General features: G+C 41.7%; 1 protein-coding gene across 7 annotated transcripts in view; it reads left to right on the top strand.

Moving 5' to 3' along the window:
• The window catches only part of LOC147200216 (receptor-type tyrosine-protein phosphatase delta-like), a 190,527-nt gene that overhangs the window by 24,156 nt on the left and 142,386 nt on the right, over window positions 1-23,985 (top strand). For 6 of the 7 annotated variants that reach the window (XM_086119027.1, XM_086119026.1, XM_086119024.1 and 3 more), the window contains exons 1-2: window positions 4,811-4,924; window positions 5,051-5,158. The gene's annotated coding sequence lies outside the window, so the exon portion shown is untranslated. Of the gene's footprint in view, window positions 1-4,810; window positions 4,925-5,050; window positions 5,159-23,985 lie in introns of those variants that run through there. The other variant, XM_086119019.1, reaches the window with a different exon arrangement.

Genomic DNA, 23,985 nt, shown 5'->3' with positions numbered 1-23,985 from the left:
GTAAATGTATATTCGTATTTCTTAATGGCGCCCCCTTCTGGCGAAAACTCCACCAGCTGCCACTGGGTTCTCCTATGTATTGGAAGTCAACCTGTCATCGCCTTGGCAGCTATATTGACATTGTTGTTGTTCTAGTCCAAACCAAACGCCACGCTGCTTTTGTTTTTGTAATGTTTTGGATATTCTGAAGAGACAAATGTATCATTATGAATCGCAATTTACAGAAAGATATCGTTTTACTAGTCGCTATGATTTGCAGCCAGCATCCAAACTGATTAAATGAGTTCAAACCTCTGACGTGTACAACTGTGTGAGTGTAACTGTCGCCTCTGTGATCAAATTAAAGGCAACCTGAGCCAATCCCATTCGTATCCATTATGCTTTGAAATGGATCAATGGCGAGAAGGCGTGGGGCTCATCGCTCTGGGCCTGTCAGCGAGGCGAACCGTGAGCGAGAAGAAAATGAGCGGGCACTTGCAGAAGTTGGATGAAGATCGTGAACACACACACACACACAAAAGAAAAAAAACAAGGCCGGAAAGAATTTATTAGCATGTGCGTGAGATGAAGTGTTTCTGGGAAAATCTGCACTATCAGATGGGAGCGATGACATTGCGCATGTGTGTTATTTTTTATTTATTTATTTACTTTTGTGTTTCAAGCACCCCCCCCCCCCCACCCCCCACCCCCTTATTTAATCCATGTTGCCGCTGCACCCCCTGAGTCTTCAAACCCCTGGGTGGTCGCTATGGCCTACTTTTTGAATTTCCTGCTGCACACAAACAACCAACACATGCACAATGCACGGTCAGCCCAACTTACACAAACACATGAAATAGAGACTTTGTAAAGCACATCAACACAATGTGAATGAAAGCACTCTTTCCTTCATATTTTATTGAGGACAAGAAGTATGAGTAACAGTGACAGAAGGGAAAAGGGGAATTGGGTGGGGGGTGGGTCAAGAAAGAACTTTTTAAAAAAAATGGCGCGCCCAAATGATAATACCACTATGTCAGTGTATGGTGCAGAGCCAAGACACACGCTGTGAATAATATGCAGTGCTTTTTCTGCTGAGCTGGTTTGTCGTCGCGTTAAAAATATAGCACCGCACACGTTCCACTGGCGAGCCTTAATGATGACAGCCCAAGGGATGGATAATTAAGACAGAGAGAAGAAGAATCAGCCCTCACGACAACATTAATTGTTTTCCAATGTAATGGCTGCAATCTACTACCGTTCACTGCCATATAGATCCTTTGCTGAGCTCGGTAGCCAATCGGCTATAACTGTACACGCACAGGAGGTATTTATTCCTCTGAAAAGGAAAGCGAGCTCTAATAGCTCACTATTTGGCAGCATTGGAGCACATTAACCTAACATGCAAACGTCCTTTCCAATTTGCTGCTTCCCTTTCTTCACCTTTATTTAATTCTGGCTGTTTGAGGTTATCATGTAAAATACCGATGTACCATTACAGTTTGAGTTGATAAGGCAAAACACTTGGGTCCCCAAAATATGATGAATAATAATTTTCTAATTGAATTACTGCACATTTGTTTGGTCCATACGAAATTGTTCAATCATCCGATGTCTATGGACAGGTTCATGCAGACATAAAAGCAAAGCTGTTCCACAGTCATTTTGCATTGGACAATCAAATAAAGAATCTTGAAAAAAGCTGAGCACAATTGGCAAAGTAATGACATCTCCTCCTGCCCTTACGGCCCCCACAAGGAGAAGTCAGACTGATGTGATTGATTAAGCACTTCTGAAAATGACCAAGTTGACTCATTGATTCATTCACAGCAGGGACAAGTCGTTTCCACATTGCTTTCCCTCGTTGTTTCTTTCACGTGGCTGGGACACAACACATGGATGCTAACGTACGTGGACGAGAGCTTCGAGCTTTGTTAAGTCCTGGATGAGTTGCCCAGATGTCTGTATTTCTGGTAAACCCAAACAAGATTACTGTTCATTCTGAGGGCGGACATGAAGCCTGGTTTCACGATAACAAATTCGGATACAGAAGCAGGAAAGGTACCACAAATGTCACGTCACACAGGACAGGCATTCTGCTAGCATTCAAAGTCCAAAAGATTGACTTAATTTCACATTAAATTGGAGTTGACAGTGACTGGAGTTTACGCTAATATTTTGATTGCCTTCATTCATTGGAGGAATGAGGTCGATGACTACAAACTAATGAACAGTCATGAGAGATAGGACCCAAAGTGATAAAATGTTTGAAAAACACCCTTTAAAAAAAAATAACTGGTTGAGTTTGGTACACGGGTAAGCAGTCAGTGAAAGCACGGCTATTAAAAGTGCTAAAAAAAAAAGACGTGGTAAAAAGACTGTGACGGTCAATACTTGTGAAAGTCAGCGGCATAAGTTAAAAATGCTGGAAATGTGGAGATGAGGAACAACAAACTGGCGACTGGAAAAGGACAATCAGCGGCAGGTCACAGGTGAACGCAAGAGAGTGGAAGGAGAATGGACGCAAACACACGCACGCAAGCAGACGTGATAAAAACCAGCTAGCTGCATCAGTGCAGCTCGACACAACTGAAATGAAACAAGCACAAATGACCATTGTTATCTTTTTAGGGGCTAAAGAATTCCTATTCAATTAAATTGTGCTGCTGGACGTAATGCTGTGGCCAATGGCTGAGGCTATTTCCAGCGAGAGCACAAAGGGGCTGCACACATGCCAAAAGGAACACGCATTCGCTCGCACGCATACGCACACTTCATCCCACGTGGTCTGTCAATAGGGAGCAGGATGTTGTGCACGTAAACGAATGAGATGCTCCTGGAAAGAGAGGGAGGCAGATGGAGTAGCAAAAAGCATGGAAACCTATGAAATAAAAGGTGGAGTGACACAGTAATTGAAGAGAGAGAGAGAGAGAGAGAGAGAGAGAGGCGTGGTGGAGAGAAGATATCCAGTGAGTCAGGAATGAGACATGAAAAGACCCAGTGTTTGGATTTCTCCATCTCCTCTTTCTCTTCCTGCAGTTCTCCAAAAGAAACAAGAAGCTACATCTGGATCGCACCCTGAACTTGGACCTTTTTTCACTTGTGCCATTTATCTTCTAACCTATGTCTCCTGTCCAACCTATTTATGCTACTTGTGATGTCGGAGATAGAGGACATGCCTTCTCTTCTAGTAGATTATTCCAGTATGGTAAAAATGAAATCAAAAGGCTCAAAAAAGTATAACAAAATATGAGGGATTCACCAGCTTGCTGTTTCTCATGCCAAGTGGGAATGCAGTGGAAGCTCTAATTTTAAACACAATCTGTTTCTGATTGATTTATGATTCCAAACATGTTTCTCTGAGTAAATATTTGAAATGTAAATAATGTTTACTATATGGTGAGGCACATTTCAGTTTGACAAATATTTGGATACGAAGCCCATGGCACGATAGCGTATGTCAATAGTTTAAGACGTAAAAATTGTAAGACGTCCACCCATTCTTTGTTTGCCCTTTCTTCACAAGGGTCACGGTGTGTTGGTGCCTCCCCAGCTGGCTTTGGGATACATCTTCAACTGGTTTAAACAAACAACCATTCACATCTACGGACAATTGAGCAGCTTGAATTTACCTAACTTGCATGTTTTCAGAAATGGGGGGATAAAAACCCCACGCAGGTACATTGAAAACATACAAAATCCAACACCGGGAGACCAGAGACCAGATTTGATTTGAACACACCACCTCAGAACTCAGAACGAGGTGAACATAATAACCAGTCGGCCATTGTGCTGCCCACTGGAAAACATGATGTACCGGTATATCATTTTTATTGGCCATGTATAAGTACACAAAGTGGCCACTGTCATTAGTTTAAGGCCAAGTACAAACATAAGAATTTTTCAAAACTTAAATTGTTTTTTTTTTTTTTTTTTGGTCATCTGTGACAGACATAAAGATAGAAAATCAGGTAGTAAACAGTTTTGGTTATATCGTGTGTGATTGTCTGATTCTCGAATCACAGAGGACCACCCACATTAAGATTCTTTTTCCATTATTATTTTTCCATTCATATTTTGTGTTGCACACCAAAGACCGGACCAGATCGCCAGAGATGGCTCTATACCCGAGTCTTCATGAACATAAATGTGTATTGTGACTGCGGTGATCATCTGTTTTGTGTGGAAATGAAGTCCAGAATCCAGTCATGACATATACTGAACAAAGAATAATCTGGATTGATAAATGCAACCAAACCTGATGCTTCTCAGGACATTCGGATTGGCAGATTAACATGATGTTCTGTACATTTTGAGATGACACAGAGAGTAATTTCCACCTCGACGTGTGTGTCCCTGTTAGTGGGTGTACTGGGTTGTAATTTCCTTTAATGTTCATGTCACATTAAAACAAATGTCACGTTCTGATGTGGAAATGGTATTGCAAATTCAAGCTCCTAAAATAGTGGCCTAATACTTTATACTGAGATTTTTGTTGTTGTCGTTGTTTTTTACCTACTTTTGAAACATTGAGTATTCTACACACTCTATAATTAGACCCAATATTAGAGTTGTATCAACAATTCTATCATTACGATGCATGGCTTTTGGTTTAATTTATGTATTCAGCCCGCAGTGTACTTCCACCACATATGCACATAGTTTACTTTGTGATTCATATATTTTATCATCATGAGCAACTTTTACGCGATTTATGTTGGCTACACCTCTCTCTCTCTCTCTCGCTCTCTTTCTCTCTCTCTCTCTCTGTGCCTCGCGCGCGCGCGCGCGCCGGTGCGCGCTCGCTCTCCCTTACGGTGTGCTTATCTCGGTCCACATCGTCAGCTCCAGTCTGAAGTGAAGTCTGACAGCTGCCGCCTGGCCTGGTCCACTTGCCGCTTCGCTGGTCCACCTCACCCCGCGGATATCAATTAGCACGTTAAACGTGTGTAATTATGGATGCAGTTTTCTTTTATTCTATTTTTTCCTCATTGTTTTGTACTTGTGTGATTACCGGCGAAGGATGCGATAGGTCTTTTTCTCACCTCTCCCCTCCTGCTCTCTTTTGCAGTTGCTTCGGGACTGTGGGAGCGCTGCTTGTCTTCAACTTGAGGCAAAGAAAGACGGTGGAAAACTCCTTGGAATTCTCCGCGTACCGTTTACGCATTGGCACTCTCCGGTGAGCACTCTTTTTTAAAAAAAAAATAATAATTTGGACGGCATGGATGGAAAAGTAGTCCACGTGTCGTGTTTCTGCTTGACTCGCGCGTAAAATGCGTCAGTCAAATCATCAAGCTGGTGATGACGAATTGACAAAAAAAGTGTTTTCTTCAAAGTAAAGTGACTTCTAGTTGGTTTTTCTGATACACAACAATTTAAATGTTGTCTGGTTAGAGATCCGTATTTGGAAAGTGTGGGAGATGAAAGAAAATTTTTTTGGGATGCCTCAGGGAGGTTGCCTTTTTTATTGGGCCCATTGTTAATTGGCTCCACAATTATCACCATTGTCTTGTATTCTACAGGAGTACAAAGTCCAGCCTGTGGGCCATTTGCGCATACAACTTGTTTTAATCACATATTTTGACGATAAAATTAAGGCCTGTATTTCAATTATACAAAGGAGTACAGTATATGCGCCATATTGGACAGTTAAAATGGAAATGTTACACTCACAATGTAAGTCACATACCATATATATGCATATATGGTGTGTATATATATATATACTGTATATATATATGTGTGTGTGTGTATGTATATGTGTATATATGTATATATATACTGTATATGTATGTTAAAATTTGAAGACCATCAAAGTGGTGTTGACGTCTTGAATTTTCTGTTAGCAAACCTTTGGTGGAAAAAGTTTGCACCCCCCTTTTCTTCAACCTCATTCTAATAGGCAGTTCACGCCATGTTTTCCTGTGGATTTTGGGGGGCACTTGTCTTCTGTTTATCAATTACGCTTGTCTATTATGGCGATCTCACACTTCCCTCCAAGCTAAAACATTCCTCTCCCACACACCATCCGCCGGCATCGCACCTCCCACATAGCCACACTTGCTGTCCACAGCCGATTAGCTGGTGATGTGCCACCGTTTGCACTTATAAGAGGTGCCTTCCTCAACTTTAATGGCGACTCATGGTTCTTGTCAGGCCAGGGGGCCGCTTAAAGGCTCATGAGCAAAGTCATCAAGCAGAAACGGAGACACACAGGATAGAGATGGTCAGAGTAATCTGCCGATGTGGTTTATGGTGCATGTACAGTGAAGGGCATCACTGTGAACTGTGTACCCAGGAAATTTGTGTGTGTGTGTGTGTGTGTGTGTGTGTTGGGGGGTGCTCTTGCTCAGTCACATATTCGAAGCAAGAAAAAGTGAGTCGAAAGAGAGTGAGATTATGCAAAGTCAAAAGTATGGCAGGAAGCGGAAACCCCATGTAAGCAGTTTTTCTTTTATATCATTATTTAGCTGTCAGGGCCTTTGCTTGACGGGCTCTTTGGGGTGTGACATGCTTGTCACCAGCTTGAGGTTTATGCGGATGGCTTATTTTAGCCTGGCATAGGCAGGGACAGAGTACTCCACTATTTGGAGTATGGGGACACACTAATCAATCATTTCATTAATCAGTCACAATTCCCGTGGTTTCCTTCACTCAATATTGTTCATTGTATCATGACATTTTGGAAAACGAGACACTTTGTACGAACAGTTTGATGAAGATTCTCTACCTTTCCCCATGCACAAAGCAATGCTCAGAAAGGTGTCCTTGAATGATATATAATAATGATATATAATAATCAGGATGAAATGACAAAAGTTCCAGCAGATGTGCTTCAAAATCTTGGGACAATGTTGACCAAGAGAGAGAGCAGGTGGAATTGCAAAGGAAAGGCTGACTCGTTATCCTTACAGCGGATTCCCCTGAGGTTGTACAAATTTGGAAGTCCACCAACGTTTAGAGAAAAAATGTCCTCCCAAAGTCGCACATGACGTCAGACTAAACATCAGCTCATTATGGGAGACTTCTGTATAACTCACTACACTGTGAAAAACGTTTTTTTTTTTTTAAACTTGGAATGACTTTAACCATTTCAGGGACTGCGGTTACTAAGTGGACAGCTTATCATGTTATCAGGTTACAGGATGCGTGAAAGGGTTAAAATTCACGTCAACACTCCTTGCATTACTAGAGTAATAGTTTGGATATTTTGGGTTCCATGTTATTTTTTGCCATATTTGTAAATGTTACTGTACATTGTGAATATTTCATTGCAGCTTGATTTCAAGAAAATCGCAAATCGAGACGAAATCGCAATATCAGTCATAAAAATGGCAATTTATTTTTCACGAAAATGATTCAACCCCAACTGACATTCATGGCGACAATGTTCGTTCGTTTTTGTGTGTGTAAAATGCAGGAAAGCAAAATGTTACCACAGCAAAACTGAAAACATTGAGGTGAATTGCAAAACTTAAAATGTTATTGCCGTTTTCCCCCTTGAAATTTTGAGCTGACCCACAATTTCTATCGTGTCGTGCCAGCGTGCGTGTCAACAACGCCACGTGAGACGCGTCGACAATGCCGCTCGAGTTTGCATTTCGCCTTTGCGCAGAGTAAATAAGATGGAGACACATTTCTGTCTGACTTTATCCTCTTACTATTAACAGCAGCTATTTTCTAAATTTTGCACTTGTATGGCAAATATAAATGTTAAACTGTTGCTTGAAACATTGTAAAGTTTTGGGGGGGGGGGGTTTGTTTGTTTGTTTGTTTGTTTTTGTCGGGACAGTTTGACACTGGACCAGGGTCACATTTTCATTTTCAATATTTCCAATGGGGAAAAATGTTTCCAGCTTTAAACAAATGGAGAGGTCAAACAGCATCCCAGAATGGATTGCCTTTGTCCTGTTTTCATCTGTTGATATAGTGGTCAGATATCTCTTTTTAAGTGCGGTTCAGTGGTCACAGTGACCTTGTTCAATCATGATGGAGGCCTTCAGTGGTGTGTCGACCACTCCGTTCCCATCCATGTGAGGTAAAGGTGACATAACAATTGCTCTTTGTTTAGTTCACTTCGATGACTTAAATCTTTTTATGTCAGTGTGAGTCGGCCTTTTTAACCCGCGCCCCTTTTTTTGGGGGGAGGGGGTATGTCAGGTGTAAATGAGATGATGTATTTTAAGGTGATGTGCTGACGTCGTGTCACGAATGTGGTGTTGATGTGATTCGCATCAACATCGCAAGAGGCAGGAGCGACGCCTTCATTACGTAATGGTGAGATCTGCTGCTAAATAAGATCCAAGTGACGTTATTTCAGCACGGCGGAGGCAAACACAGGGTTAAACCGCTAAGTGCCAAACGGTGGCACTGACAGCATGAAAGAAAGAAAGAATGGGCTGCTTGTGTTTGGTGTTGCTGGGAAGATGGCAGGCTGGCAGAGTCATCACAGCCTGAAGAACATGACAGTCTGCATGCAGAATGCTTGGCATACAAAGCTAAATCGGTTGGGTTTTTTTTCCATGTGACAGATTGTGTGTGTGTGTGTGTGTGTGTATGTGTGTGTGTTTTCATGCTCTTGCACCTGTCGGTGTGCGCGAATGAGCGTGTGTGTGCTCCAGTTGTTGGTTGTTCTTGAGATGCATGCTTAGGCCATCACACATTCCAGCACCATCCGTACTCCTGTTATGGGCAAAATCCATTTGGAGACTTCATCCCAAATTTTTGGGGTTGGTTAAAGATGAGGACTCACACATTGTGCCACAGCAAACTCATCCAGGCATGCCTTTATTCACCTTGCTTTGTGCATTGGGAACAGAAAAGCGCCTTCCGAAAAACTGTTTGCACCAAGTTGAATGATCCAAAACTTGTCAGTGAAATGAATAAAGTAAAGGTTCTTTTCTTTGACTTTCATTCGCACTTATCGGGAGACAGACTCAAATGATGACTATGATTCGCCGACGATTTCATGCTCGTTCAGTCATCCACGATCCTCAGGGGGATGTTTTGACTTTAACCTTAACTTTTGCTCACTAGTCGACCTCCTAACCCCTTTTGTAACCGTTATTCATCCCAAACTGCGATATTTTATCCGAGAGAGAAAACACACACATTGACACACACACACACACACACTCCCCTTGGTTTCCCTCTCCTCTCTCCGTCTTGCCAAGAGTTAAGCTCTAACCCCCTTCTCCTCTTGCTCTCATATGCTGGCACACTATCTGTTTCACACCCTGTTCCTCCCGCCCGTTCTCTCACATCTCTCTCTTCTCACCTCCCCTGGCACCTCGATGTGTTTCTCTTTTAATTGAGATGCATTTCAATGTGGTGCAAATTAGTTTTCTACAGCTCCAGTCTCAGTCTCTGTGTGAGCGTGTGTGTGTGTGCATGTGTGTGCATGTGCGTGTGCGTGTGCGTGTGTGTGTGTGTGTGTGTATGTGTGCGTGCGCATTACATACCCGTGTCTGCTTGTGAGGGTGAAAAGAATTCCCACAGTTAAGTGAAGGCGCCACCATCCTGTTTGCACCTCCAACATGACTTCTGTCCCGCAAAAGTATATTTTTAGTGCGGCATTAACGACGTTTGCATGTTTGGAGGGCACTGAGTGGCAGAAAGAGTCTTATTATGCTTTTCATCCTTCCTTGGGTGTTTTAAGGAGAGATGTGAGACCACGCCATATAGTGAGATGTGAGACCAGGACATAGTTTTCTTCTTTAATATAATATAAATAAAAATATAAAGGCTGTTTAATTTATTCATTCCAGATCACATTTGTGAATTGGACAGACAATGTTGCAAGTGGCATTTGAACACCTAATAGAGTAAAAATAAATATGACTGTTAACATTGTCATATGAAAACTCACTTATCAGGGCTCCAGACTGCCACGAAATCTTTTGCTGTGAAAATTTGTGACGATGCAGCACTTGAACATCAAGTTGTGAATGTGAATTAGTATTTCCCTCGAAATTAAATCATTGACGAAATCTACTGTGGATCAGATCAGCTGTCGTACTGTTTCGGGTGATGTTGAAGTGGGTCATGTCATTTGGTGTAACGCACGCATTGCGGAGTTAAACATGAGCGTTTCTAACCACCGACAAACTGATTGAAGCGTGTCATTGCCACTTGATTGTTCAAAGTGAGTTATCCCCTCTTTATGAAACTTAAAAATGACAGAGAAAGTAGAACGTGGTTTCTAAATCTGAGCGTGGAGAGACCCTTTGGGCTTGTGCGCAGCACACATTCAGTTTGTTGACTCTTGTCTCATCTTTTCCCTCATTTTGAAAAGTTCTTTCTTTATTTCTGCCTGCGAAATGGTGAGGAGTTGCAATTCTTCAGACCTCTGAAAACTCTTGAGTCTTGAGGAAGGGAAGTGCACAAAACTCACAGAAGCATGCAGCCTCCGGCAAGGGGAAACAACTAGACAGCGCTTGGTTTTATCGAGACGCTTCCAATGCCAAAATGCAACGGAATGAAAGCTTCACCTCTCGGTTTCAAGAGACAAAACGAGATGTCACATTTTCACACTTAAAGGCAAATCCGCCACGGTGCGCCCGGGCGTTTCTCCCCGGGGTGGTCGTTCGCCTGCGTCTGCGGGTCTTTTGTGTCGCCTTTGTGTGTATCGTGCGCGCATATGCATGTGAGGGAGCGAGAGGGGTCGTTAGGGAGAGTGATGCTGACAGTGGGGTGACCTTGGGGCTCCCTGTCTTCCTCCTGTCGATGAAGGGGATGACTTAGTGCCTCCCTTCCCACCCATGATGGCTCATTTATTATCATTAGGCACACAGTCAAAAGAATGCTGCTCGGGCCCTCAAGACAAAGTGTATGCGTGTCGCTTAAAGTGAGAGAAAACCGAACGGAAACGCAAATGGAAGTCTTTCCTTTCGGAATACCGTCAGCGTTGCACACTCGAGCATATGTAGCTGTCAGCCCGTGTTTATGGCCTGGCCGTTGTCTTCGCCAGCGTGTGTTCATCTTTAGTTCCGCGGCAAGACACGAGCGACTTGTCATGACACAGCTACCACCTCCCCCTCTACCTGCTTATCCTGCAATTTACATAGCACCTCATATCCTAATCTCACCTAAAGTTACCTCAGACAGCCGGGGAGGATGTACACGGCGGTGCATATATATATACGGCGGCTACCTCAGGGCGGCGTCCCTACCGTCATTTCTCAGAGTGATGGATGGAGACTTCTGCGGGCCAGTCAATACCCAATCTGAGCCCCACTGTCCTGATTTAAGATACAGCAGCACCCAGGTGACACACTCAGAAGCGAGCCCACTTTAATCACTCCGAGCATCAACTCCAGAGTGTCGAGAGGAGTGTGTGTGGGCCTTTTTGTGTGTGTGTGTGTGTGTGTGTGTGCGCCTTTCTAGTATCTCACCCAGTCAGCTGCAATCAGTCAGTGATCAGCACACACTTCTGACTTCTGAGTTCACTTTTCTGCCATGTAAATAAACAACACATAAATATTGTGTAAGGGGGAAGGATTTAGGGCTCATATAGCTGGTGACCTTCCTGTATTAGGTTTACACAGAGGCAAAAACACTTTGCCGTTACACTAATAAGTTATTGATTATGGGTAGTAATAACGGGATGGCATTTCAGGGTCCTCGGGGGAAGACTTTGTACTGTCTGTGGATTTTTTTTTAAATTTATTTTTTGTTAAAGTTATCTATTTACTGATGTTGGACCTGACTCGGGATTTGGCTCACAAATGCAGATTTTTTTTTTCATTTGTTTGTAATGGAGCTCAGGTCAGCTGGCTTGCGCAAGCTGAAGCCTGTGGCTTGATGTGTGTTGCCGGGTTCCCAAAAGCCTACTGAAAAAAACCAAAACAATTGTTTGTTGAATCTTTATAGGGTGTGGAAACATTTCAATACCAATCATCCATAAAAAAAAAATCTGATTTAATAGATGCTTCTCATGCTGGAGCACGGGCAAATCCAGTGAGGGCTGTTGCACCTTTCACACCGACTTAGGAGCCCAGTTTCAAAAGAGGAAAATAATACACAGGAGATTGACGTTTGTGTGTGCATATAATGGCACATGGCAACAAATGCCATGTGGCTGTTTTTTTTCTTTTTTTAATATTCAGGGACTTATATTTTCTGCGGTCGGCGTAAAAACTGGGACATTTTCATTTTTATGCCGGGGCAAGTCTAGTTTACCGTGTTTGGAAGTAACACAGTGAGACGAGACTTTGTGCTGGACTTGCGCTGGGCGTGAAAAAGCTTGATTTGATTTTGCTCACTTGCTCGGCAACCTGGGAAAGTACAGTGACCCGAGAAGGACAAAAGACAGCGTGTCTTGTTGGGCGTTGTGCTGCCTGCAAATTGATTTGGGAGCTGGACACTCGCGCTGTGGCATTTGGACATGGAAGATTTTGATAAAACGTAGTCTCGAAGGGGGCCCCTGACCACCTTAATCCAGCAATGGAAATCTGGCATCTCGGTTTCTTCCACATCAGATTCACCCAAGCGAGCCATTATGTTTTGTACACTGCAGCATGGGCGTAGCGGCACATAAAAGGGCATTCTCCAAATTGGTCCCATAAAGTTGGAAGCATCCGGTTGTCCAAAAGGGCGAGATATACCGAATGAGAAAGAATACTGAAATTGTGTCTTTTTTTCGTCTTTTTTTTTTCTTAACCTTTAATATCCGAGTTTTCTAGCAATCTGTGGCACAGTTCACTAAATTGCAACTCTGGGTTCTCTATAATTAACCTGACTGGACTTTAAGGTGAGGTGTGCTTAGATTTGTCACATGTGAAGACATTCTGTGTCGCGAGTGGAAGTTCACATGAGGAGAGAAGTTGGAGGTGTTGACTGATAATTAAAAGTCATCTGAAAAAGAAAATTGCAGTGTGTTTTTTTTTCCTCTCGCCCCTTTGAAAGCCGTCTTCACACAGCACCTTTCAATTGCTTTCGTTAACGGTGAACTTGTGAGGTATATGGATTATAGATATGTGCTACACTGATGCGATTCAAGACCAATCGCAGCCCTTTGTGTGGATAGCGTTGGTGGATGTGGTTTAGAAGTACTGCAAGTGAGCGGCCCTCGAGATTAATTTGGAAGTTTCCATAGCGGAGGTTTTATCATAGGTGAACATTAATTCATTAAAATTGGACTATAGAACAGCAGTGAAGGCGTTTCCTGATGGAAAAGATGTTATCACCCTTCTCTTTGGCTACTCATCAAATGCGATGTTACTTTGGAGAATGCTTGGAGTGCTTTGTTTTTGTATTCTTTTTTTTTTTTGTCCTTCTCAAACAGTTTCTTTCAGTTGCTTAACCACAAAGTCGTTCGGGAAATTAACCATCTGGAATGTTGTGAACAAATCACGAGTCCCTTCTTAAGTCAGCTTGAAGGCAGCTTTTAAGAGACCTTTGAAATTTTTACTTTGGTTTCTTATCAGTGGCAGATGTTGCAAGAAATCAGTGTGTTCGATCTGAACATGTTGGATTGCATAGTGAGCAATGTACATCAAACAAGGGCCCGACCAATTTGGATTTTTTGATTGCGGTATTTGGCTGCATAAAATTCTGATAACCGATTAATTAAATGGCAGATTCATTATTGAATTTGATTTCAATTTTTTTTTAATTTATATTAATTTTTTTATTTGTATGTGTAATTTGAGTTGAAAGGAAGACAATGCCGGAGAATTAAATTCAAAAGGAGATGAAATCAAATTACTTTAATAATCAGTTGTGTTGCATTCTACTTTTGGACAATTATCAACACGTGTTGGGTTACCTTTGTTGTGATACAAAGGTACACAATAAACGAGTTGGGAACGAGTGTACACATGCGCTATTTACACAGAAAGATTTTTTTTTAACTTTACAAACTGAACTGCAAGATCTCCACTTGCGGATGTTGTAAAGTTGGCCAGTGTGAAGTGGGCACTTCGATATTGCTTTCAACACCCAATCTATGCGTCTCTGTGACGCACAGTACTGGGGTGCTTTTAAAATATATATATTAAAGATGATAATAATAACAATCCTAATGCATTCAATGATTTGATTTCAGCAATGATTCAGATGTTTCGATACACATGTTCGATATCATGTTTCAAAATGAAATTAAATATGATGCCATCCACCGCACATATCAGAGGAGCGCAGAACTTGACTGCCTGTGCCTCGATAAAATCCATTGAAATTGGTTCCACCTGGTCTAAAGTCTTGTCGACACTCTGTCACCAAATCTAAACTAGATTTCTCCCGGCACAAAAATGAAGATGCACCAATTTTTACACAAATAGGGCCCTGGATGTATATACGGCTGTGGGAGAATTACTTCCTTCTCTCACTCGTGCAAATATGAGAATGTATGTCTTAAATAAAACGCATGGCAACCGACATTCAACATCTTTGGTGCGTTGGGTGTCCCTGCTGTTTCCGTTTAGACTGCGGCCAAATGCACTCGGCGACGTGCAGCAATCACAGCGAGATTGTGTTTCTGCCAACGAGTGATTCGATATCTGTACTTTATCAGACAGTAATCTGTTGGTGCCGGCCCAAACGGCTCCCCCCTTGACGTGTCATCATTCACATACATGCACATGTGAAGACATCTTTACAAGCTGGTATACACACATTTTGCGGCCCCTCCACTTGGGCTGTTAGTCTAATTTATGAGGCGCCGTTAATTTGGCCTAAACGCTCCTTGCGAGACCTCCCTCCTCTCCTCATCTCTCCATCCCTCCTTCTCGCCCTCACGCTCATCAGTCACTCGGCAGAGTAAATCAGAGGGGAGGTATTGCACAGCAGGCAATACGTAGACTGGACACCTTGACTAATATACCGCTGTACTTCTCCCTCCTGTATCTGAGCCTCAAGCCCACCCACCACCCACCCCCAAAAAATAACAACACACAATTCTCTCCCCCATATAGGTCTACCTAAATCAAATTTGGCTCCTCTCTTCATAAGTTGGGCTAGTCCTCGTCCCCATCCGCACTTCTTGCCCTGTCTGCCGCGCTTCTTCCTGATGCACTTTCCCTCGACTCGTCCCCCGACGCCTCCACCCACCATCTTCTGGCCTACGCTGCTGGTCTATCCCTCTCCACCCATCCTTCCTCACTCCCGTACCTCGCCTTTCTACCTCCGCCTTACCTTACCTCCTCCCCCGTTCTCCTGTTCTCATGTTAGGTGTAATTTTAGAACAGAAGGCATGAGGGGATGCTTTGTGAAGATGTGCATGTGTGTGTGTGTTTAGGAGTGAGAGAGAGAGAGAGAGAGAGAGAGAGAGAGAGAGAGAGAGGGAGAGTACATGAAAGCTTCTCATAGTCCCTGTACAGCACTGAGATGGGTGTGATTAAGAAACCAAGCCTTGGTTTTAACACACACACACACACACACACACACACACACACACACACCAACAAGGTGCACCTTTCACGAGGCGCAAACACGCATGAAAGTAGAAATTCATCTGCCACTTCATTAGGTAACGGTGCAGTTCAACAACAGCACACTGCCGTACAACCACTCTAATGAACGCATTGTCGATCTAATCCCTCTCAGATTGTGCATTATTTTGTTTCCATCCTATTGGATTTTATTTCAACGGTGGGCGTGTCTAATGGTGTAGTTGGTGCGCGAGAAAATACGACTTCCTACGCCATCTGATTACTTAGCATTGGTCGAAAGAAGTGGACAGTAACAGTAAGCATCTTGCCTTTGAGTCGATGGTGCATTGTTAATTCTATTCAAATTGCACACGAGAGAGTCGCTGCACAAGCCTCCCCAGCACACTTATACATGATGTCCATCTTCACAGTCCTGTGTCTTTTCCACACTTGAGTCCACCAGGTCTATTTATTGTCTTTCTTTCCTTTCTCATTGTTCAATGCTCACTAGGCCCCCTGCCCTCTACCTGTCTTTGTCCTCTTGCCCATTCTTGACTCTTTCAAATTCCCATGGCTCAAAAGCTCCTTTTCAACAAGTCAACATCCCAGCATCGCCGTTCCAAGGCCATCCACACCCCGCCATCTCATGATGGCCCCCCTGGCTGGAGTCCATATACGTAACGTCACAAGATGACGCATGCTCGTCTTGTTCTTTTTCCTTTGTGTCGTTTATAGAACTTACTGAGTGCCGTAATGGTATTTTGAGAAGGTCATTGTAGAAATGGTTATTATGAATGCATCTTAAGGGACAAGATTCATCCTCAGCGGCACCCACAAATAATCATTATATAGGTAGTACTTGTATAATTATGTGCAACAACTCTCGATGGAAGGACCAGTGTGTTCACACTCATGTCAAATCTTACAATCAGCTTCTTTTTTAGTACAAGAGAATTAAATTTTATTCAGATTTAAATATTTCGAGAGTACTGAATTTTTTTTTTTTTTGTTGTTGTTGAATTTACTCCATTTTATTTTTGTCAAGTGGCTGTGCCAAACAAAGATCCATTAAAAAAATAGCCTTCTACATCTATTCAAATAACCTCTACATCTGGTTCCAGATGATTTTATTTGGAGCAACCACTTGACAAAATCAAATTGAGTAAATTCAACATGGATGTTAGTGCACCCAAAAAAAAAGACAAACATTTTATTTCATGGTGGCAAAATATCTTTCTTGCCCATTGCAACATTTACAGAGCATACTGTCCAAATGAGTTGCACTTACAGGTGAGTTTACACATTGCACCCAGCCCACCTGTACCTTTTCCTTTTCCCCAGCTAGCCGCTGAACCCTCTGTGGCCTTCAGCTGTTATCACAGTATAACGTAAATCACTGGCTGGGAAAAGTCAGCGACCCTACTGTTAGCGTGCTGCCAGCAATGTCAGAAGTGATAAATCCTGATTTATGCTGCTGATCCCATCGAACATGACCGGAATGTGCTTACAGGTGGATTTAGTTCACAAGTCAGGCAGGAGCTTCCACAGAAAATAACCAATTGCTTTCGGTTGCATGTGCTGCCGTCTCTTTTCTTTGCTTTTTCTTTGCTTCTTTTTTGTTTTGTTTTTCTTTCCTCGTTTTGAGGTGGGCAGCACGGTAGACGTTCGGTTAGCACAACTGCTTCACAGTTCTAATGTTTGGGGTTGAAATGGCTACGGAATTTGTATTGAATTTTGCTGTGTGGAATTTGTATGTTCTCCCCTTGCTTCTGCTGATTTTCACTTTCCCAGTTTGACTTCCTCACACTTTCCAAAACATACTGTACGTTTGGTTCTTTCAAGACTCTAAATTGTCCATCGTTGTTGTTGTTGACCATGATTTGGTCTTTTAAAATTGCAATCAGTCCTCTTACTGTTATTACGGTAAGACAGGGTAATGAACAACATTTTGATCATCATTTTTTTTTTTTTTTGGTTAGTTGGCAAAATCTGGTTTTGATGGAGCTTTGAGGAGGGGTCGCCCAAGTGCAAGATCCAAATGATGTTATAATAATTCTGAATAAAAATGCAGATAGAGGATTTGATGTTGTCTTTTGGGTTGGATTATTGTTCCCAAAAAGTTTTTTTTTTTAACACAAAAATGTTGCAAGCTTCTCCATTTTTTGTCATCCTACCCCCTAAGACCACTCCCCACTCCCCACACCCCAAAGAATTGTATGGTGCTCATACCAGAGAGCTGCAAAGAAGACATCATTTAAATTAAAAAAAAAACAAAACACCTCAGCTCAACTCCCCTCGAATTGGACAGCGCTTTGGGAAGATGTTTATTCAGACAGATGAGACAAAAGTAGTTCGATCTGTTTTGATTGGTGACAACCAAACAATTCATTTTCTGCCAGATAATCTTATCCCAGCCGGGTAGCATGACAAGTAGCATCATCATTTGCTTTGCCTCCGCTCCAGGGTGACACGCTATCAGATGACACGATACATCTGAATTCCATCACACCAGTCTGTGGCAAAAATATCAAGCGGCACATAGAATGGATTAAACATCAAGGCAACCGCCGTTAAATGTCACGTGGTGCTTAAAGCTCAAGACATGTAATATTTTATGAGGAAGAATGGGATAGCATACAGAAGGAAATTAAAACACAGGGCTTGTTAGCAACTACCGGTGCTGGAATGTTTTGACTGAAGGCATTAACGGCAAGCAAGGGGAACACATCCATACATTTGACCAGCGATAGCCTAGAAAAGATCTTGTACACTCTGTGTTCAATAGGAAGTAACATCCATGTGATATGGATTGCACAAACGACTGAAATTTGAGCTGAACTGCACCTGTAAATGCATTCAGGTCATGTTCTATGGCATCAGAAGCCTAAATCGGGGTTTAACGGATTCTGACATTGCTGCCAAGCCTACAAAGAAGCAGTAAGTGGAAGAAATAAGTCCAGAAGGAGCTCATACTGTTCTGTTGAGAGACAAATGGATTGAATTTATCTTTGAGGGTGCGGGGATTCGTGATGATGTATTTGATGGTGCCATGCCAAAAAGACTTTTGTTCGATATACAAAATGTTGGTGATAGCCAAAAAATGTGCATCACATTTACACCGTGCAGCAAATTCTAAACTCATTGAAATTAAACACCATCTTTCAAATGTCATTCATTTCATAATTACCGGGACTATTTGTGCTCATTTAAGGTCTTATTACTGTACCTCTATTGGCTGAGAAGGTAATGGGTTTCCCTGTGTCTGTTTATTTATTTCATGAGGTTTCGGTCACTCAAAAACTCTTTGGAAAATAAAGAGTGGAAAATAGCTAAATATTTCAATTCCGGGTCCTGAGTTCAGCAATTCAATTAATCAGTGTAAAAAAAAAAAAAAAAAATCATTTATAGAAGATATCAAACAGTTTCCTGACATTTGATCGTTAAGGTTAATGAATTGATTTCAAAGTTAAATTGTCATTTTAGAGTGCGTGTGTGTGTGTGTGTGTTTCTTACTTCCAAGTGATAGGTTGTTTTTGATGTGTTTTTAAGAAATGCGCTGTTGCAAATGTTTTTTTTTTTTCCTCTTGAAAAAACAGCCACAATTTTTTTAATATACAGCAAGACAACTCACATTATGCAGAATCAGGAAGAGCCCAACATGTGAGGGATATACACGGCGTACTTTTGCTCTTTCCGGAGACGTTTGTATCGGGTGTTTTAGGTGTGATTGTGTGCATTGATTTTGTATGCTCAGCCGGGTCATGAAAAAAGGTGATGAAAGCCAACTTCTCAAATTGAATTTGTCGATGCGCATGCATGTTCATGACTATTATTTTCCCTCCACATCCTTTCTCAGTGACAACCAAAGGATCAACGGCACTACTTCAACAGTCTGTGCACATGATGAGTTTGGATGATGCTTGTGTCTGCTTGTTGGTTTTAACACAGTAACTTGGAGTGTTACGGTTGCTTGTAAGGCTGAGAGAAAAAAACAAAACAAAACATCAGCTGGGGTCTTGTTAAACTAAAAAAAGGACCAAAATAATTTTTTATGTAATTGCTGCAAAGGAGAGCTGGCAGAGCTTGGAGAAACGTGAAAATAAGCCGGTCAGCGAATGTTTATTTGAGGAACAACTTCCTGCTTGTAACTAACAACAACTCAGCTTTTTGTGTTTTAATGATAACATGTAATCAAAAATACTTTTGACATGCAAATAGAGCTATCAATAATTGCGGTTTAGAACCCTTAGTTGAACACAAACAGTGGAGCAACACATGTCGACAAATAATCAAACACGAATACATTTACAACATATAACTGAGTCAGGTATAGTAGCAGTGGTAAAAACAAGTACTTTTATAAAACAGAAACAAACTTTTATCTGCTAGGTTATAGAGTGGGAGGCTGGAACAGATTAATGGCATTCCATTCATTTTAATGAGCAAGTTGATTTGATGTACAAATGTTTTGAGGTATGACCGAATGAATTGAACAGTAGTTCCTTGGCACCCTAATGACCCAAGATGGTGACATATCCATCTCTACAGGATAAGTAGGACTCGTTTTGTATTAGACAGGAATTTGGAGCTATTTTCGTCCATTTTAGGGCATTTCAGAAAGACTGCAAAAATCCTTCAATTGGTCAATTTGCAAGCAATCAACTGCAAGTAATCGTGGGAACACCGTATGCCAAATATTATCCTTCTCATAAAGATGTTCTAGCTAAAAAAAAAAAAAAGACTAAATTCAAGTTCAACAACTGTTATGGCAAAATGGCAGACATCTGCATTTATTTCAGATATTGTCTACTGGCATTGTGTCGCCGCTCAATTTTGTCGCTTCCCTTTCTATTTGGTGATCTCGGGTATGTGTGGATTGAAGCACACTGTACATGTACCCACACATGCGTCTGAATCCCTGATCGCTGAGTGGCCATTCACTAACTTGTCCCTCTGTAGCCGGCCGAGAAGGATGTGTTGGGGCCTCTGGGAAACTCTTAATCATGTTGCTCATCTCGCCGTTGTGACGTGCGTGCACTTTGACAGAGCATGCGTGTGAGTTATGTGGAAGCTTGTGTCTTTATCTCCCTTCCCCTTCTGTCTCTTTGCCTCCATTGCTCTTTTAGCACCTCCATCACCATCTGTCTGTTCATCCGCTCATGCCCCGGGTCTTCGGACTTATGTCTGTTTGTCTTGTTCTTATTTCGCTATCGTTTCGTTCTTTTCCTCAACAATCTCGCACCCAACACCCACGTCCCTTTTTCCATCACCCCCCTCGTGTGACTTCACTCTCTCTCTCTCTCTCTCTCTCTCTCTCTCTCTCTCTCTCTCTCTCTCTCTGTCATACTTTTCTGCTTTGCGGTGAGAACGATGGTGGATGTGCTTGAGGAGAATTATGGCAGGATCCCATCTCTATCAGGTGTGGAAACGAAAGGAAAGCAATAAAAGGGAGAAACAGATGGAAGATGGAACAGGGCGCAGAGAGAAGAAGAGGGGGAGGGGAAGAGAATCATAGAATGTGTGAGAAGAAAGAGTAAATTATGTTTTGCACGTTCAGGAAAGACAACAAAGGAGAGAAAAATGAAAACCAGCTCAATAGTTGTCAATGGCCCATACAAGGTTTTAATTAATCGGAATCACTCGACTGTATGAATCTAATAAGATCATATTTTTTCCTTCAAAATTAAAGAGCTTTAAAACATATTGATGGTACAATGGCATGCAATGAACAGTGGCGCTGAACAATTAATAGAATTTCATCAGCATGTTTCAAAGTTGCTTAACTTTCTCTTTCTCTCTCTCTCTCTCTCTCTCTTGTATCTCTTATATACGTGTGTGAGTGTGTGTGTGTGTGTGTGTGTTATTTATTTATATGCAAAGTAAATAAACCCCTTGAAAGCCACACCCCGGCCTCCGTGGGGTCGTGAAATTTTTGATATCTATGGTCTTCCTGCCATTTTCACATGAATATAGTATTCACCGTCCTGTTAATATTTGCCTTAAGTTATTTTATATTTACTGCATATTTAAAGTATAAATATACTATTGATCTGAACACAAACTCTAAAAGTAAAAAAACATTTTATTCTCACAGTCAACGTCACTACAAAGCATTACTTTGACACCATATGAAGGAAACAACATGGCTGAGAAGTCATTGTTTTAAATAGGCGTGAATTTTATTGAATGAAACCCTGACTGTGGGTGGTGTGATTAAAACATAACCAAACCAAACAAAACAAAACAAAAATGGACATCCCCGACCACCCCTCACTGAGGTGTTGTGTCACTCTGGCCACCCCATTGAAAAATGTCTGGCCACGCCCCCGCATACTGTCAATCCACCACAGGAGCTTCGTATACAATACAATTCATAATTGTATCAGGAGCTTCGGACAAAGAGGAAAAGAGGTCAACCATTATATCTTACCACAGAGTGGGAGCTCCCACATTTGAAAGCCCGGCCCGTGGCAACCACAAACCAATTTGTGATCCTGTAGCAAATGGAGCCACGTCAAATTCTTGTTTAAAGCTCTCAACCGTAAAGCGCTGGGGATTTTTTTTACCACTTCAAATTGCAGCCAAGTTGAGTTGCAGTGAATATGTTTAACCATCTAATAGATTATTGACACAGTTTTACGGCCCCGAGAGGTTACATCCATCTTTAAAGACTGACTGCCTTAAGTACAGTTCGCAGACATCATTCGTCTTCTACTTTGCAGCGATCTCGCTCCTGTCTATAAATAAGCACTTTACTTCAACAGGATATAACTGCATCGACTTGCCCAGAATTTTTAAATATTTCAAATATTTGGCAATCACTGATGCGTAAGCAGTTTTGTCGCGGTTCTTAAAATAATTTAGTTGGACTTTATGCAAAAGCGACTAGAATAACATTCCCTAACCTAGTGTTTTTGTTTCTTACAAAAACAAAAGAAGATTCAAAAATAGCTTTGAAATTATATGTGCCATGTAACCAAAAGATCGAACAGCATTATGAGGAAACGGTGGAAAACCCATTCAGGGATGAAAATGTCACCATCATACAACCATTTACCTCCAATGTTTTAAGTAACATTGAAACATTTCTGATTTCAGTGCTTGAATTGTACATTTCATTTGTTGTGTCCCATGAGGGGAGTGATTCATCTGAGTACGTGCCTCACTTCCTGCCAGACTAAAAGAGCTTCTTTCATATTTATTTAGCCTGTATTCCAAATTAGAATTGGGTGTGTATTTTTAGCGGAGTGGAGCAGGAAGACCCCTCTTGAACGCTTTTAAAACTGTACTTGCCCAGCACTTTAAGACATTTAACCACATACTAAATAACATTATAGGGGAAGAAGGTGCACTGTAAAACAACAATGTGTGCCTTCTGTTGTATAATGATTACTAGAAAATTATTTTATAGCTGTATTGAAAAAAAAAAAATCTCATTAAGTGTTCTACCTCTTGCCACTCTTAAAAAAAACAACCCGAGAATGCATAAAGAAAAGAACACATGGGGTTGCACATGTGTTCTTTTGCACAGATAAAAATGCCAAAGCTCAGAATCTGAAGATGTACCATAAGCAAAACATTGCACAGTAGTTCATACGCCCTTGAGGCAGGATGTTTCAACTTCACATACTGTAGGTAGTCTACTTTGTCAGCAAAAATGTGGCCAAACACTAATGAGGTTAACGGTGGAATTCAAACTACCCAACGCAACAATCGCTAATGCTCTCGATTACGCTTACCCATTGTGCAACCCTTTTTCCTTCCAAAATGCAATACGAAATAGCACAGGATGCTTTTCTAATTTGAGGCTCTTTTTTTAGCCTAAGAGAGGACCGACGTTAACAGCTGAACAGACATAAAGTGTCTGGGCAAGATTTAAAGTGCTTTCTCTGTTTTCATTATTCCACTACACTCTGGCTTGCATTTCTCATTAGAGCCAACCTTCCGACTAGGGGTGGAGGGGGAGGGAAATCTGCTAACTTAGCTAAAAAAACAACAACAACCAAAATGTCTGTCTCAAAACTATAAATATAAATTTTAACACCACCATTGCGACACCCGGAACCAATGTTTGGCCACTCCCATATTTAACGCATGCTGTCACTGGCCACATTTTCAAGCATGAGCTTAAGGTCCTGATCAAGGTGGTGCGAGCGAAAACTGTTAATAGTCGTCACCAAAACTGATGTGCACATCTGTACTGATGTTCAAATAAATCCCCCAAAATATTAAAATGATCACCTCAATATTTTGGAGTTTATGAAATGGAAATCAGTTTTCCACGTGAATTTTGATCACAGTTCTCGGACATCAAGTGCCGCTTTTCCTATGGAGAGGAAAAACACTCAGTGGCCCTCAAATGAAAAAATCTATGATCATCTTATTAAATATTTGTGTTAAAATCATCTATGTAACGATTTGTTGTGGATTTCGGTCATCAATGATTTTACATTCAATGTTTTAGCGTTTTGGCTCAGAACTCCAGGCAAGAATTAAAACGACTTCTCCCTGGCATGACGATACCTTCTCCGTGCTGCAATCGCCGCTGTCATAATCAGGCCTCCACGGAGGAGTGGCAATCCGACCCCAGCTTTCTCAAGACGTGATTCGCCTCACTTAAACTGTGTGTGGCTAT

Source organism: Hippocampus guttulatus, chromosome 9, assembly GCF_054856545.1.
Source record: "Hippocampus guttulatus isolate MCC_2025c chromosome 9, RoL_Hgut_1.0, whole genome shotgun sequence".
NCBI classification, from domain to species: Eukaryota; Metazoa; Chordata; class Actinopteri; order Syngnathiformes; family Syngnathidae; genus Hippocampus; species Hippocampus guttulatus.
The sequence above is the reverse complement of the archived record's forward strand: the minus strand, read 5'-3'. Positions and strand labels throughout refer to the sequence as shown.